General features: G+C 41.4%; 1 protein-coding gene across 3 annotated transcripts in view; it reads left to right on the forward strand.

Moving 5' to 3' along the window:
- ST3GAL6 (ST3 beta-galactoside alpha-2,3-sialyltransferase 6) overlaps positions 1-16,977 on the forward strand; it is a 64,844-nt gene that overhangs the window by 12,185 nt on the left and 35,682 nt on the right. The window contains exons 1-2 of one of the 3 annotated variants that reach the window (XM_058661786.1): positions 9,379-9,847; positions 10,063-10,211. The gene's annotated coding sequence lies outside the window, so the exon portion shown is untranslated. Of the gene's footprint in view, positions 1-9,378; positions 9,848-10,062; positions 10,212-16,977 lie in introns of those variants that run through there. The other 2 variants (XM_058661787.1, XM_004593234.3) reach the window with 2 other exon arrangements.

Below are 16,977 nucleotides of genomic sequence, written 5' to 3' on the forward strand. Positions count from 1 at the left end.
CAATGGCCAGAGCTGAGCTGATTTAAAGCCAGGAGCCTCTTCCGGGTCTCCACTTGGGTGCAGGATCCCATGGCTTCGGGCTGTCCTCAACTGCTTTCCCAGGCCATAAGCAGGGAACTGGATGGAAAGGGGCTTGCTGGGATTAGAACCGGCGCCCATTTGGGAACCTGGTGCATGCAAGGCAAGGACTTTAGCCACTAGGCTGCCATGCTGGGCCCTCCATAAGTTTTTTAATGAGTTATTTATTTGAAAGGTAAAGTTACAGAGCTAGAATAAGAGAGAGATCTTCCACCTGCTGGTTCACTCCCCAAGTGGACACAATGGCCAAGGTTGAGCCAGATCTAAGCCAGATGTCAGGAGCCAGGAGCTTCTTCTGGGTTTTTCACATGTGTACAGGGACCCAAGCACTTGAGCTATATTTCACTAGTTTCCTAGACACCTTAACAGGGAGTTGAATCAATAGTGGAGGTGCTAAGAATCCAAATGGCACACATACAGTGTGCTGGCGCGGCAGGTATCAACTTCATCTGCCTTGCCACAAGGATACCTCCAGGAATTTTCTAAATGCCGTTGTTACAGTGTTGCTGAGTTTAAAAATACTGTTGATGCAAATAGATCATTATTTGTGGTTAATACCATTTAAATAAACCTGACCACTTTATGATCAAATACCAAACTATCAAGATACTGCTTTAATTGTTCACTTTGCCAAACATTGTTTCTGGCAAATAGAGAGAACTTCATAATTTCTTGGTTCTAAAAACAATTGTGTAAAGTTGTTCCTTGGCTTCTATTATGGCTAGGATGTGGGATGAAGCATTCCAGAGAAACCTTTGGTTTATCTGCTTTCTCCAGACTGTCTTCCAGCCAGTCTGTGGTTATCAGAAAGGGAAAGTACTTTATAAGACAGCTTTCTCCAGCTGCCGTCTCTTCAGTGTGCTTTGTTTTCAAAAAGATTATTTGGGATTCACACAAACTAGCTATTTCTTTTCTTAGTTAAAATACTCTTTACCTCGTTTTTTAGATGTCTGCTGCATCTTAAGCATCAAGGTATTTTTCTGTGAGTTGAATTAATGAGGTTTATGTTTTAGGAAAAAAAAACTTTAAAAATGTAGTTTGACTGTTGAAGTATTTCTGCCAATTTCTAGTACCTACTGCCTTGCTAAACCTTTTTACTAGATTGGAAAGGAGTCTGTAGTCCTGGATCGCATTTGAATTAATAGCTTTTGCAAACAACCTAAATGTCTACTCCAGGATATGTTTGACTCTGTTTTGTATTTGACTGACAGCAAACAGTTTTTACAATGAATGAAACTGACCTTTATACATCAAACTGATAGAATTCAAAACCAAAATTGTAGAGTGAAAAACACAGATTTTGGAATATCATGCATTTGATATGCAAATGTTAAACCTCAATACTATGGATGACATACTGTTTTGTGCATGTGTTTTTGTGCTTGTGTGCTTGCATATGTGTATGAATACACAGTGGACTGACTATCTATGAAATTTTTGGTTGTGATTATCCATTAGAGAAGAACAGGTGTAGGGAAGTAACTGTAAATCTGCTTATGAAATTCTCCATGAAGATACAACGTTTTGGTTAGTAGGTTCATGGATATTTATTATTTTAACATTTGGACTTCTATTAGCATTTTTGTGACAAAGCTTCTGTGTAATATTTTGTAATGAAATAGAATCTAGCTAGGAACCATGTATTTTATGAGTCAGAATGAGATTGAAGCGATTGTTGACTACACCTGCTGTATCGTGATACCAGTCTGCAAAAGACAAAAATAAAAAAAAAGTCTGAATTTTGAACATGAGGAAGGTTTGCAGTTGACCAGGCTCCAGGAAAACTGGAGTAATTTACAGATTAAAGACCCCTGCAGCCTAAACCACGACCAATCCAGCTTGGCATCTTCTATCTTTTCTAGGGTGCCATTTCCTTGTCTTTGATGCTCATCTTAGTGCTACTGTGAGGACCACATGGGAAGCCTGCGTGTGGAGCCAGGGATGTAGAAAGTGTGTCAGAGGATAGCCTACCAATACTTCCATCACCACCATCCTTCAGCCACAGCGGTTCTTCCCATGGACCATTCTTGCTTATCTCCAGAAGCTGTCATTGCTGCTCGTGTTGCCAGGATGCTCTTCCTTTCTCCCTTGATGCATTTGCTCCTGAGCTCCTGTTTCCTGTCCTTCCCTTCCAGGGTCTCCCCCTACTCACATCACAATGGTAGTTTGACGGTTACTTGTGAACTACTTGCTAGTGTCTTTCTCTTCAGTTTATGAAGTGTTTTTCTTCCTCACCACTGTGTCCAAGTAGGCACGGGGAAATTCTTTACCGAATAAATCACTAAATCAATAAAGTTATTCTAGAAGGTTAAAAACATTCGAAGTCAGTGTGATTAAAAAATGAGTTTATTTCAGTACACTTTAGTTTAAGGCATAACTTACTGGTATTAGGAAGTAAAGCTAAGATTATATGATTCCATAAAAATAGATATTGACTTATTTGTAATAATGAATAATATGGTATCACAGTATTTATAAACATGGCATTACCATGTTTATAACTCAGCTTGAGAGATCATGGTGATGTAAATATTATCACACATTTTCATTAGCTGTGGAAAGCTGGATTGTTTCCAACCCTGGCCTCATAAGACTTGGTAATGTGCCCATGTGATTGTGCCCGCTTAGTCTAACTTCTTTCTTTCAAAAATTGCAGAATAGGTTAGGAAAAATATTAGCAAATAGAAGATGATGCTGAGATCATCCTAGGCTCATGCAGAATGAAGTGGCATAAGAAGAAGTTTGGAAATGGGGCTTTTGTAACTCACATGGAATGTGACTTGTAACTTCAAAGCAAAGAAAAACAGTAAACTCTTTGGAAGAGTGACTTTCAGAGTGGGAGGAAGGCAGGAAACTCACTCCTTAGATGGGGTTTTATTTATTCTGGGACAGAAACACCAGAAAGCTTGAAAATTTGAGGCAGGGCTGGCTGTATATTCAGATATCAGCTTATTTCTCCAAAAAAGGCATCCCATGAGATTGTAAGTTGATTTATTAGCTACATTTGAGGAATAGTGAAAAATATGAGGACAGCAAACAAGTGGGGAGTTTGAAGCATTGAAGGAATTCTCATGATCCTGGTGCGTGGTAGGAAGGTGAAACTCTAGGGTTAGAAATACATAGGCCCCAACTGGGGAGGGAAAAAGACCATAATTGTAACCTTGAGAGACTTCCGCCACTCCATATACAGATCCACGGTCTTATAACAGAAATCACTGAGAGAAGTTACTTCTGAGTTCTGTGGCATTCTATGTCTCCATTAACTGTGGGTATTCATCATCTTTGGTTTTTGGTTTAAGTTACGTTTCAAACTCAGAAGAAGACATTATTTCCAAATTTCAGGTACTTCTTCATTCATTTATTTATTAACTTGCCAGAGTGAGAGGCCAATAGATGAGAGGGAGAGAGTGTGTGTTCTCATCTACTGGTTCACTCCCCAGACGCCCACAACAACTAGGGCTGGCCAGGTCGACAGAAATCAATGCTGAAGAGGATGTTTTCTTTTTAAAAAAATTAAAAAAGGTTTGGTCAGTGTTTAATGAAGTTAGGAGAGATTTACACATACTCCATGAATTCCTATCAAAATAATTGTCGATCTTGTTCAATTTTATAGTACAATAGGGTGTATAATTTTAAGCCATATGTTTAAAACTGAAGTCTGCACATGAAAATGAGCTCTGAGGGGCTGCTGAGGTAAGTTGATGCCTGTGATCACAGCATCCCATATGAGCACCAGTTCAAGTCCCAGTTGCTCTACTTCCCATCAACCTCCCTACTAATGCACCTGGGAAAGCAGTGAAGATGACCCAAGTTCTTGAGCCCTTGACATCCAGTTTGAAGACCCAGAAGTTTCAGGCTCCTAACTTCTACCTGGCCCAGTTCCAGCCATTGAGAACCTTTGGGGAGTCAGCCAACAAACGGAAGATTCTCTCTCTCTCTCTCCATGTGAGAGATACTCTACTTTTCAAATAAATAAAATCTTAGAAGAGGAAAGAAGAGAGAATGATTTTTCAAATATACTTGGCAAAATGATGAGCAAATGAATACCAAATTGACTTACTGGCAAAGCAAAAGTATTCTATAACCTCAAATTTGTCTAAAATTCATTACATTCAGAAGCGGTGCCATTGTAAAGTACTAACAATCACACTAGAAGGTCAAATAAAATGATCATAAAATTAACATTCAAAGAATAAAACCAGTGTTGCAAAGAAGCCCCTCTCATGGCAAGGGCCAGAAACCCTGCTGGAGAGAGTCTCTTTACACATATAATGTTTATCCATTTTAGGACTGTGTACCATCTCATTAGTGGTGTTACTGGTACAAAAAAAGAAAATGCAAGTTCAAAATATGATGGCAATACATGAAAGTGTCCAATGGTGTTGGCCTTTTGTCTGGGAGTATACCCTTCAGTTAAAAAGACTGGATTTGAATTTTATGCCTGTAAGCACACTTTCTCAAAATAACGCCTTCTGAGTGGATGCCGCCTCAGAGTGCAAAATGCCAGCCAGCAACTTACAAGGGACAACTAAGCAAAGAAAACAAACTTGACATCAGAAGGAATTTTACAATGCAGTGTTTTTTTCTCCTGCATTATAGATGCTTTTTCTACATATTCTCCAGGAAAGTATTCCAAATTATACTTGGTCATGATTTTGGTGTCTTAAACAGCACACATGGCAGTTATGTATTTTGTGGAAATCTTTGGTAAGATGCAGTCCTAAGAAACCTCCTTATTGTTTCTTCAAGAGATTTTCAGGGGAGAAACCACAGGAGCATATTGAAGTACATTTGGAGTGTCAACCTGTGAGATGTCCCTTAACGTGGGAGACGCTCAAGCCAATGATTTCCAGATGATACACACCTGGCAAGCTAGATGAAGCCTTCTTTTGCCTTCTGAAAAAAAAAATGTTTTATATATCCAATAATATCCAACAATTGCCTCTTCTAGAACTTTAATAGGCTCTTTTCAATGAGTTGAAATTATCACATGTCTTCATCAGATCTCAAGTGAACTAGAGTATGAAACACAGGTTCTAGGACAGTTTCACATCTTTGCTTGAAAGGATTGGCTGTTGAACAGCAGCTCAAAGTGCTTTCGTGGGTCTTCATAGAAATCATGCCTGCTCTTGTTGCCTGTTGCCTGTAGCTTGATCATTAATTTGTATACTGTTTCTTGCAGCTGTGGGTCCAAACGCTGTTGCATTTTTAAAAAAAGATTTATTTATTTATTTATTTTAGATTTATTTATTTTTATTACAAAGTCAGATATACAGAGAGGAGGAGAGACAGAGAGGAAGATCTTCCATCCGATGATTCACTACCCAAGTGACCGCAACAGCCGGTGCTACGCTAACCCAAAGCCAGGAGACTGGAACCTCCTCCGGGTCTCCCACGCGGGCACAGGGTCCCAAAGCTTTGGGCCGTCCTCGACTGCTTTCCCAGGCCACAAGTAGGGAGCTGGAGGGGAAGTGGAGCTGCCGGGATTAGAACCAGCGCCCATATGGGATCCCGGCGCATTCAAGGCGAGGACTTTAACCGCTAGGCCACGCCGCCGGGCCCCCTAGATTTACTTATTTTTATTGGAAAGGCAGGCATTGTACAGAGAGGAGGAGAAACAGAGAGGAAGATCTTCCTTACCATGGTTCACTCCCCAAGCGGCCGCAAAGACTGGAGCTGAGCCAATCCGAAGCCAGGAGCCAGGAGCTGTTCCAGGTCTCCCACGCGGGTGCAGGGTTCCAAAGCTTTGGGCCATTCTCAACTGCTTTCCCAGGCCACAAGCAGGGAGTTGGATGGGAAGCAGGGAGCTGGATGGGAAGTGGAGCTGCCGGCATTAGAACCCACGACCATATGGGATCCTGGCGCGTTCAAGGCGAGGACTTTAACCACTATGCTACCGCGCCAGGCCCTATGTTGCGTTTTGACAGCTATTGCTATAATTAAAAGATGTTATCCTGAGCTTTTACAGAAGGCTTGAACATTCTGTAATGGTGCTTGCAACTATTAACTCACCTTTGCCAAGGGAACACAAGATGTACGGCATAGCAGCTCATACTAATATTAAGCAGGTGCTCCTCTGAGTCAGGCTGGCTTCCTCAAGCCCTAGGGAGAAGTGGCTCCTCTCTTCCTGAACCTCCTCCTCATGGACCATATCCAACTGCTGGTCCTCCACCTCTAGCTTCTAGAAGCTAAGCAGGCAGCAGCTGCCCTCAACCCTGTCCCTCTGATCCGCCCTCTTCACTGCCACCACCTCTGCCTCCCTGCCTCTGGGTCTCTAGGGAGGGTGTGTCAGGGAGACCCAGGCTGTGGAATACTGCAGGTGGTAGTGGAGTTGGGGAAGGAATACGGCCTGGCAGCACCTATGTGTGCCACAGAGCTCTCCAAGGCTCTTCTGGCTAGGTCCAGCCACATGGCCAGAGTGATCAGGTGGAGACCTGGCGAGGACTTGTGAAATCATGTAGTTGGAAGACTGTTGCACCATGCTTGGGGAAATGACAAGTGGTTAAATAATATCTTTTTTTTTTTCAAAGACATGATATGCACTTAAAGTTTCTTTTTAAATATATTTGCTTGAAAGGTAAACACACACACACACACACACACACACACACACACACACACGGGGAAAGAGATCAGGGAGTTCTCATCTGCTGGTTCCTTATTCAAGTTCCTACAAACCCTAACCTCAGTGCAGGCGTCCCATCTGGGTGGCAGGGCCTCAAGGCCGTGGGCTGTGGCCTGCTTCTTCCTAGGGTCTGTTTTAGCAGGAAGCTTGGAATCAGGAGCAGAACCACGATTCCAGCCCAGGTTCTCAGGTATGGGGTGTGAGCATCCCAAGCAGCACCTCAAGAATAGACCAAATGCCCACCCCAAATATTATTTCAGTGCCCCGATTCACCCTATAGCTTTGCTCATCTGAAGCCTAGGCCACAGACTAGCAGCCTCATTATTACCCAGGAGCTTGTTGCCCTTGCAGGCCGTCAATCTGTGCCACTCACTTGCTGAATCAAAACAAGGTGCTCAGGGCGATGCCAACAGGCATTAGAGTTGGTTTAGCACTGCTCTACAAAGTTGTAGCAAGTGGTCCCTAGAAAAAAATAGTAATGAATGACCCACTATCTAACAGTGTAATTAATTTATTATGACCTTTAGGCAGCTTAAATATTAACATTCTGCGGGCCGGCGGGCGTGATCCCATATGGGCGCCGGCTCTAATCCCGGCAGCCTCACTTCCCATCCAGCTCCCTGCCTGTGGCCTGGGAAAGCAGTGGAGGATGGCCCAAGGCATTGGGACCATGCACCCATGTGGGAGACCTGGAGGAAGTTCTTGGCTCCTGGCTTCGGATCGGCACAGCACCGGCTGTTGCGGTCGCTTGGGGAGTGAATCATCGGACGGAAGATCTTCTCCATCTCTCCTCCTCTCTGTATATCTGACTTTGTAATAAAAAAAAATAAACCTTTTCAAAAAAAAAAAATTCTGCATGGTACTGAATTCAAATGTAACGCCTTGAATTTGGCATTCAGTGATCTTTGACTTGACGCCTGGTAGCCTTGTGAACCAGGTGAATTCTTCTTGCTTTAAGCACTTCACAAGAGATTGGAAGATCTTGTTTCTGCCTGGGATTTAACCTTTCCCAGATGTAACTAAATTCCCATCTCCAGCTGTTCCTAGTATGACAGGCACGGAACCTTCTTTTCTAACTTATCCAGAGTATAAATCATCTTTATGTATTTATTTGAAAGAGGAGGAGACAGCAGGGGTCTGAGGGAGATGGAAATTTCATATGCTGGATTACTGTCCAAATGGCTGCAATAGCCGGGGCTGGACCAGGCTGTGTTATTAGCCTGGAATTCAGCCTAGGTCTCTCAGCGGAGAGACTCTACCACCTAAACTATCACTGCCACTCTCCAGGATGCTCATTGCCAGAAGGCTGGGATGGGAAGCAGAGCCAGGACTGGAACCCCAGGCCGTCCAGTGGGGGATGCAGCTGTCTTTACTGCCACCCCAAATGCCTACTCCAGAACTACTGAAGTCTTAAAAGATCTTGCCAACTGTAAAGTTGTGACTGATCCTTTATTGCAGTTGGTAATAGGTGGTGGTGGTGGGGGGGGGGGTAGAAGAAGGTTATAGAAGCACAGGGATGATAGTTTCTGTACATGAAGAGAAAATATTTTCTCCTTTAAAAAGCAGACTTAGTTATTTGAAAGGAACAGTTATAGAGAGAGGGACAGAGAAGAGAGGGAGAAATCTTCTGTCAGCTGAGTCACTGCAAAAGACCACAATTGCCAGGGTCAGACTTCATCTCAGTCTTCCAGGTGAGTGACAGGGGTCCAAGCACTTGGTCCTCTTCTGCTGCTTTCCCAGGTGCATTAGTAGGCAGCTGGATTGGAAGTGGAGCAACCTGGACTTGAACTGGCACCTTACGAGATTTCAGCTTTGCAGGCAGAGGCTTAAACCACTTGCCACAACACTGGCCTCTGGAAAATGATTCTGAGGCAACAATTTATCATGGTCTGTAATTTCTTCATGTTCAGAATTCTCTCTTGATGAAGACTTCTCTATTGTGATAGCCACTCAAGGGGTGCCACTTTTCTTTTAGCTTCTAAGTGGATCAGCTATACTTAGTACTTTAAAGGTTAAATATAGAATTATGTGGAAATCAGGCTTTTCTGTTTCTCTGTAAATTTGTATGATTTAAGAGAAAGAAATCCCCTGTAATCCTTAACTCAGCAAATCAAGTGATTGGGTCTTTGTCTCACGCATCCTTTTACCTAATACACAAATAATCTAAATGTGTTTGATTTTGCACATTTTCTTTCATTGCTGGTTAGAATCAATTTTTCATGTTACTGTGTGATTTTCGTAATATCCAAGCAGCATTGTTTACCCTCTATTACAGCTCTTTTAAAAATAGATTTATTTATTTATTTTTATTAAAAAGGCAGATTTATAGAGAGAAGGAGAGAGAGAGACAGATCTTCTGTCCCCTGATTCACTCCCCAAATGGCCACAAAGGCCAGAGATGAGTTGATCCAAAGCCAGGAGCCAGCAGCTTCTTCCGGGTCTCCCATGTGGGTGCAGGGTCGCAAGACTTTGGGTCACCCAGGTCACAGAGAGCTGATGGGAAGTGGAGCAGCTAGGATACGAACCGGCGCCCATATAGGACCCCAGCACATGCAAGGCAAGGATTTAGCCACTAGGCTATCATGCCAGGCCTCCAGGACATTGCCGCTATTTAAATGCCTCAGAGATTTTAAAAAAGAAATAATCTTACATTGGGTTTTGTTCTTTTGATTTGCTTTCTAAGAATTAAAAAAAAAATGAATATTTTCAAATAACCCTTACAACTTGCAGGTTTTGTTCATCTGTTTTGTATCAGAGTAATTTTGTCTGTAACACTGTAGCAGCTGGGACAGGAACAGTTTGAGTTGTTTTTTTTGTTTCATTTTGTTTTGTTTCAGGAAATGGTCACAGCTGGTGCTGAGAATTCATACTCGCTTCCTTCCCTTTACTCACTAGATTTCTGCTGTTTTTGAGCTCCTCCTCATCCGGCCCCTTCCCCTCTTTTCTTCCTCTTCTGAGGGTCTTCAGAGCAGTAGTTCCTTCTCTCACCTCTGCATTTAACAATGAAGCTGTGTGCATGTGGCGGCGAAGCTGACAGATGGTTCTTTCATTACCAGGCTGCTTTGGGTTAATTGAGCTCAATGTTATTTCTTTCAAGGAGACTGAGCCGGATCTTTTGGAAAACCAGTCATGAATAACAGTAATGTAATATATGTTGTGGGTTTGGCTGTTGGATTATTTTGTTTCATTTTCACATTTTGGTAATTACATTATTGTTTAAGGTTTTTTTTTTTTTTTTTTTTAAGATCAGAAGTGAGTTTACTCATACAGTTTTTCTAAAATGTTTTCAGGACTTTAAGTGTTGTTTTGCGTAGCTGAGACAATCTTAACAACTGTGTGCCTCGCGTGTTTCATTTCAGCCCTTGCAAGCAAAGAGGCAGCGCAGTTTTCAGCCTTGGATCATTTCCAGTAGAGAAGCCCCCGCATTGAGCAGACAGTATCTCCTGTTACTGCGTTCTTCACCTTCAGGGACAGAGGGCGTTTGGGAAGAAGCTTTCTTCAAGTGCAGGTAAGCAAAGACTCGAACTTTATACTCGGATCTAAGTTGGAGCAACTGAAAGGTTCTTCTATGGTTTTTCTATTGCCAGCAGGTTATGTTAAAAAAAAATGAAATACAACTGAACTTGAACTATGGTTATGCAACAAGGTGGAGGAACCCACCATGGGGGGAGGGTGGGGGGAGAATCCCAGATTCTATGTAATTACAACACAATGTAATTAATGAATAAATTTAATTAAAAAAAAAATGAAGCAAACAACCAACAACCCCCCCCCCCCAAACAAACTTGCCTTTCTTGTGTAGTTAGTGGCCTGCAGTTTTCTGTCATAGTTTTCAGGTGGTCCTGGGGCTTAGGAACCTGTTGATACAACCAGATCCTTTTTAGTATATTCCCAAGAGGAGTTATGGGAAATTTAAGTGTTTTATTTTCCATCTGAACATGTTTTCTGTAGGATGGAACTAAACCAAGATGGGAGTGAGGAGTAAGGCAATTCTGAATGAAAGTTGAGAATATTACCACCATCACAAGTAGCTATAGAAGTTCTATGATTAACAGTGTCACCTTGGGCAAGAGGCACTTTATATTCTCTGTAGCATTACCTCTATGTTTCTCTAAAGTGCAACAATGTATAGTAATTTCATCAAAGTTTGCACTGGAATTTTTAGCTTTCTTATTTTCTGTATTATTCCCATAATCTCTATCGTCAATATCAGACATCAACTTGAAACTTTTTTCTGAGAAAGTCTAGTGCTTATATGCTCACCAGGAATTAACTACGTATGTTTCCCATGAACATCTATGCAGTCTTTCTGATTTGTTGAGGTTTCACCAGAGAGATTTCTACTAGCCCAAGTTGTTAATATATCTGTAAAAATTTGATTATTCTAGTGTAATTCTGGTCAAGAGATTAGCAGTGTCTAAGTAATTAATGTTGGTGCTGAAGCTGTCACTAATCTACTAGTGAACTTGTTTTATTATGGTTTTATTTGGAGATCTTTTTGTGAAGGGCATTTTTCTACTGAGAACATTGTGTTTCACAGTCGCTGGCAAATTTGGCAATGGGGTCTAATTTTTGGGAATCTCTTGAACTCCTGCCTGTTCACAATGAGATTGTTCATGGTGTTTTCAACACCCACTTCCACCATAGTCTTGAGCCACTAGACTTAAGCGAATGCTCGAGTTGCCATGAACCACAGCTGGGGAGAGGGCCAGGTGCTGTTTCTTACCGCATCCTAGTTTACTGGAATTTGGGCCCATCGTCATCTTGATGCTTTGTGCCGCTGCCTTTCCTCTCATCCTTCACATTTGCTGCCATCGAGCACCCAGAAGCATTTCGAGAGCCCTTGTGGGATATTGATGAGAGAGACGCGGGTTCTGGTGTATGCCAACTGCAGTCTCAGCTGTGCCACAGCTAACTGCTCTTTATTTTGGTGTCTTCATTTGCGTGATAGGGTTGACAATAATACATTTCTTGAAGTGTTATTTGGAGGATTAAAGGAATTTTCCATCTAAAGCATTTGAAACTGTCCTGTCATGTAAGTGTTCAGTATGCTTGAACTACTTTTGTTGCCATTTATTACACAGTGTTTATTCTTCTACCTCTATTCTCTGGTATAGGACTGGCAAATATTCTAGCTTTACCCATCTTATTGGTCATGCTGAGTCACCACAGTGTTTGCTTCCAAGCCTAAAACATGAATCCTTTTTAACATTGTAACAGATTCACATGTAAGTGTTAGATGGAACCTGTTTGACAAATCAGATCATTTGTAGAGTTGGTATTTTTCTTGTATTAAGATCTAAATTTAAAATGCTTGTTACAAATCTGTTTTTAGTAACCCTTAGTGCAGTTTCATTATGAAAAGAATGAGAAAATGGGGTTGTATAACCAGAGCTAGCATCTAATTCTAACAAATGAGTCTTATTAACAAATTGCTCTTTCGAATACCTTTTTCTTTTAAAGTTTTATTAATTTTTTTATTAGAAACTCAGATTTACAGAGAGGAGGAGTGACAGAGAGCAAGATCTTCTGTCCAATGATTCACTCCCCAGGTGACCGCAACGGCCAGTGCTGCGCCGATCCAAAGCCAGGAGCCAAGAGCTTCTTTTAGGTCTCCCATGAGGGTGCAGGGTCCCAAGGCTTTGGGCCGTCCTCGACTGCTTTCCCAGGCCACAGGCAGGGAGCTGGATGGGAAGTGGGGCTGCCGGGGTTAGAACCGGTGCCAGGAGGCTAGATCTCAATACAGGTCTCCCATTTGGGTGGCAGGGACCCAAGAACTTGGATCATCTGCTGCCTCCCATGCATGCATTAGCAGGAAGCTGGAATTGCAAATGGAGCCAGGACTCTAAATCCAGACATTCTGATATAGGATGGTAACATTACAAGTGGTCTTTGCCAAATGCACACCCAGAAAGCTTATTTTTGCACACAGTTGTCAGGGTTATGTAAGATCTTTGGTAATATGTTATGAAACTAGGTGTTTTTTTTTTCTTCTTTTTTTTTGTGAAAATCGGTGTGTAGTTTTAGAAAAATTAAAACAAGATTAAGAGTCCTTACCAAGTGCTGCATACACAACTTAAAACAACACTGTTAGGTTGCATCATTATTTCCCATTTTGTAATTGAGAAAACTGAGTCATGAAGATGTGAAGTAGATTTGCAGAGTCATACAGCTGGCCAGAGCGAGAGCTGAAATCCAACCCAGGGTTTTGATTCCAGGCAGGCAATCGTGATGAAGCTACCTACAAAGAATAACCTACAGGAAGGGAAAGCAGATGAGAATATGGAAGTGCCAAGTTATGGAAGTCTGAGATGCAGGTGTGCCTGCTTTTGTTTATTTGGCAGACAGCAGGAGGTTAGTGAAGGCTTTCTTGTCTGGTGGGTTCCCACGTGAGAGCTGTGCTTCAAGAATCATACTCCAGGTACAGCGTGTGGGCTGCTCTAAGAGAAGGATTAGAGGGTACTGCTACAAGAGCAGCTGATGTGAGGAGGAATGGGAGCTAGGGTTTAGGCAACAGGATTAAGATCGCAGCTTGACAACACCTGCATTTAGTTGGGAAGAGGAGGGAGATAGAATAGCAAAAGCACAGTGTGTTTAAAGATACTCCTGCATTCCTTTACTGTTATTTTGGCACCAGTAAATAGTGTGCACCCATAATGGCACAGAAATCTGCTGGGTGGAAACCAATGGAAAAATATTCAAATGTTCTCCTGTGCTACCAACAGCTCCACTAATGCTGTTGGCAAGGTTTTTTGTTTGTTTTTTGCTTTCTTACTCTAAAACATGGCTACATTTTCTGAAACAGGGTACTTAAGACCTGACCCAGTCTAAATACTCTCCACTTGTTTTGTGTGTTTACAGCTATAAAATCTGTACTTCTTTGGCCCAAGTGAATAGCGATGATTGGGAATAATCATGTGAATGTTCCAAATAGCACATTTAAGTGAATCAGGAGTTGCAGAATGAAGTGTGCGTCCTGTGGGTGTCATGTGAAGAAAGGAGTCATACGTATTTCCTCTCAAAAACACTGCCAGTATCAGTGATTCTGGCGGCAGATAGAAGGCTATGACTAAAATGACTATACGGAGGACTGTGTCCAGGGAATTTACAAAGAAACCACAAAGAGTCCCTATGACAGTGAGGGAAATTTTTCTCGAAGTCACATCTTTGAAAGAATCTGACCAGATTCTTAGAGAAAGCTCTGTTTATTGGACATGTTAAAAGGTCAAACTCCAAGATGTTTCAAAGATGTGACTGACAACCTAGAATGACCTTGTATTTCCCTTCAGAAAGCTGCTCTCTGTGCAGCCCAAACCCCTCAGAGATGTACTGTAAATCTCTGACCGTCTCCAGTTGTGCTTAAGCACACAGACTTTCCTCAGTGGCTCAGCAGAAGGGGGCTGTGAATCTGCATCCTGCCAGCTTCCCAGGAGATGGAATCTGCTGGCCCATGGACCACATCTTGTTTGACTACTCCAAACAGGTAATCAGCATTTTGTTGAAACCGTGTAATTCACCTCCCTGGCCAGGCAGGGAGTTCTGTTCCTCATCTCTCACAGTATGTATGCATAATGTATATGTGTGTAAGTGTGCTATTATTGATAATGAATTATTGAGAGTTCTTTTTGGTTAATGGATTATGTTACTCTATAGCATCAATAATTTGAGTTGTTATATAGACAGGGGAATTTTGTTTGCTGGTTTGGTTTGGTTTGTTCTTTTTTGCTGTAGCCAAGAGATTGAAGTGAATGTATTGTTTAAAAATAGGCACCAGCAGCTGGGGTGGGGGTGGGGTGCTGGCACGGTGATGGAGCAAAACTAATCCTCTACCTGCAGCACTGGCATCCCATGTGGACGCTGCTTCAAGTCTCAGCTGCTCCACTTCTGATAACAACTCCCTGCTTATGACTTGAGAAGTGGATGATAGCTCAAGTCCATGGGCCCTACACCTATGTGGGAGATCTGAAAGAAGCTTCTAGCTCCTGGCTTTAGATGGCTTAGCACTGGTCACTGCAGCCATTTGGGAAGTAAACCAGTGGATGGACATGGACGATCTCTCTGTCTCTGCTGCTGCTTCTTTCTCTTTAATTTGACCTTTAAAATAAAAATAATTTTTGTTTGTTTGTTAAAGGTAGCAGGTGTTGGTGATGTAGTATAATACATTAAATCGCCACTTGCAGTATCAGCATCCCTATTAAGAGTCCTTGCTATGCTCTAGTGATCCAGTTCCCTGTTTATGTGCCTGGGAAGGTGGTGGAGAATGACCCAAGTAATTGGGGCCCTCCTACTTATGTGGGAGACCAGGATGGAAATCCTGGCTTCTTCATTGCCGATACCTGACTGTTGTCATCTGGGCAAGTGTGCCAACAGAAGGAAGATCTTTCTCTGTCATTCTGCCTATTGGATGAATGAAAAACAGGCAACAGAATGAAGTATAACATTTTCCTATAAACTCATACATTTACTAAATCACTCAAGAAAACATGAGTATGTACACCCAAAGTGTTATACTTGAATGTCCAATACAGACTTATTTACACTAACTAAAAATTGCAAGGTAATCAAATGTATGTTGTTTAATGAACTGATAAACAATTTGTGGTAAAATTCTATGATAAAATACTGATTAACAGCAAAAGAGAATGAATGTCTGGCATATACAACAAAATGAGTAATATTTTGAAAAGCCTTGTTCTAAATGAAAGAATTTAGAAATAAGATACATACCAAATTATTGCTTTTATGAGATTTTCAGAAAACCAAAACTGTGGTGAGAGACCAAGTTGTCACAAGCCAGCAAGTATATGATATAAAGTTTCAGTGTGGATGGAAATGTTTAGCATGTGTTTTGATGATGGTTACATAACTGAATGCATTTCCAAAGTTCATCGAACTACACACTGAAAAGTGGTCTTACTATATAAAACTTTAATCTCAGTGAAGCTAATTTTAACAGTGTCATGGTCATCACCTATGAACCTATTAATATTTCTTGGAGATGTGTATCAGTATACTAGTAATATAAAAATAGAGAAAATTCTGCTCTGACAAGAAAGGAGATAATGGGGGAAAGTATGAATAAGTAGGAGTAGCAAAATTTTTTTTCTAAGCTTCTTTGTGTATTTTCAAAAAAGGAGAGATCTTGAAAACAGGAACTCTAGTTCATTTATTTCTAGCATCCGGTATAGTGAATATTAGATGGGTGATTTTAGTGTATTCAGCTGCGTTGTTGAAAAATGAAATTCTGCTGAAAAGTGATTTCTCCTGTTGTATTCTTTGTGGTGAACACAAGTCATGTTCTGGGGAGGATTGGGGCAAGTTTAGCTTCAGTTAGTTGACAAGATCTACCTGCGTATGCAAAAGAAGTGGTCTGGCAAAAGCAAAGCTTTTCTGGAAGAACGGGGAAAGTTTGTGTGTGTGTAGAAAGTAGCTGCACATCATTGCATTAGCAGGATGGTCAGGGAAGGGAGGGAGAACGTGTATGTTCTGTCTCTGCTGTGCAGAAAGAAAGCAGCTGTGAATTTAAGAACAATCAGAATTTACACAGTTGATCTAACTTGAAATTATGTACATATATTTTAGGAGACGTAACTAAAATAGTAATTTCTATTTACCCAGTACTTTTACATTTTCAGTCTTTCATATCAAATATCAGTAGCTCCTAACTTCAGATTTCAATTTAAGTTTTGTTTAACTCTGTGTGTACTCATCTTTTTTTTTTTTTTTAAAGATCTACTTGTTTATTCAAAAGCTAAATTGACAGAATGAGAGGGAGAGACAGAAAGGGAAAAATACCTTCCATTTGCCAGCTCACTCCCAAATGCCTACAGCAGCTCGGGTACAGTCATGGCAAAAGCCTGAACCGAGTACTTCGGCCTCCACCTGCTGCTTTGTCAGGTACCTCAGTGGACAGGTGGCCGGGAAACAGAGCAGCCAGGAATCCAGCTGGCACTCTGATGTGGGAGGCCAGCATACTGCAGCTACGTAACTTACTGTGCTACCAGGCCAGTCCCTGTGTGTGATGTTCTTTGTTTCTATATTCATTGCTTCTTCAATATGGCTGAATTTTCTGCTAGCTAAAAATCCCATCAACCAATCTACTAATTCCTTAAGATTTATCTCCTTGTAACTTGCGTAGTTTTTCATATTGTTTCTAAATAACTGCCCTAATACGAGCATACATTTAAGGTGAATCATCCCCATATCTTATTTTTAAAATGCATTAGTAAATTATTACTATATTATATAATATATATTATATATTTATTAAGATA

The sequence above is a fragment of the Ochotona princeps genome, chromosome 3 (assembly GCF_030435755.1).
Source record: "Ochotona princeps isolate mOchPri1 chromosome 3, mOchPri1.hap1, whole genome shotgun sequence".
Lineage (NCBI taxonomy): Eukaryota > Metazoa > Chordata > Mammalia > Lagomorpha > Ochotonidae > Ochotona > Ochotona princeps.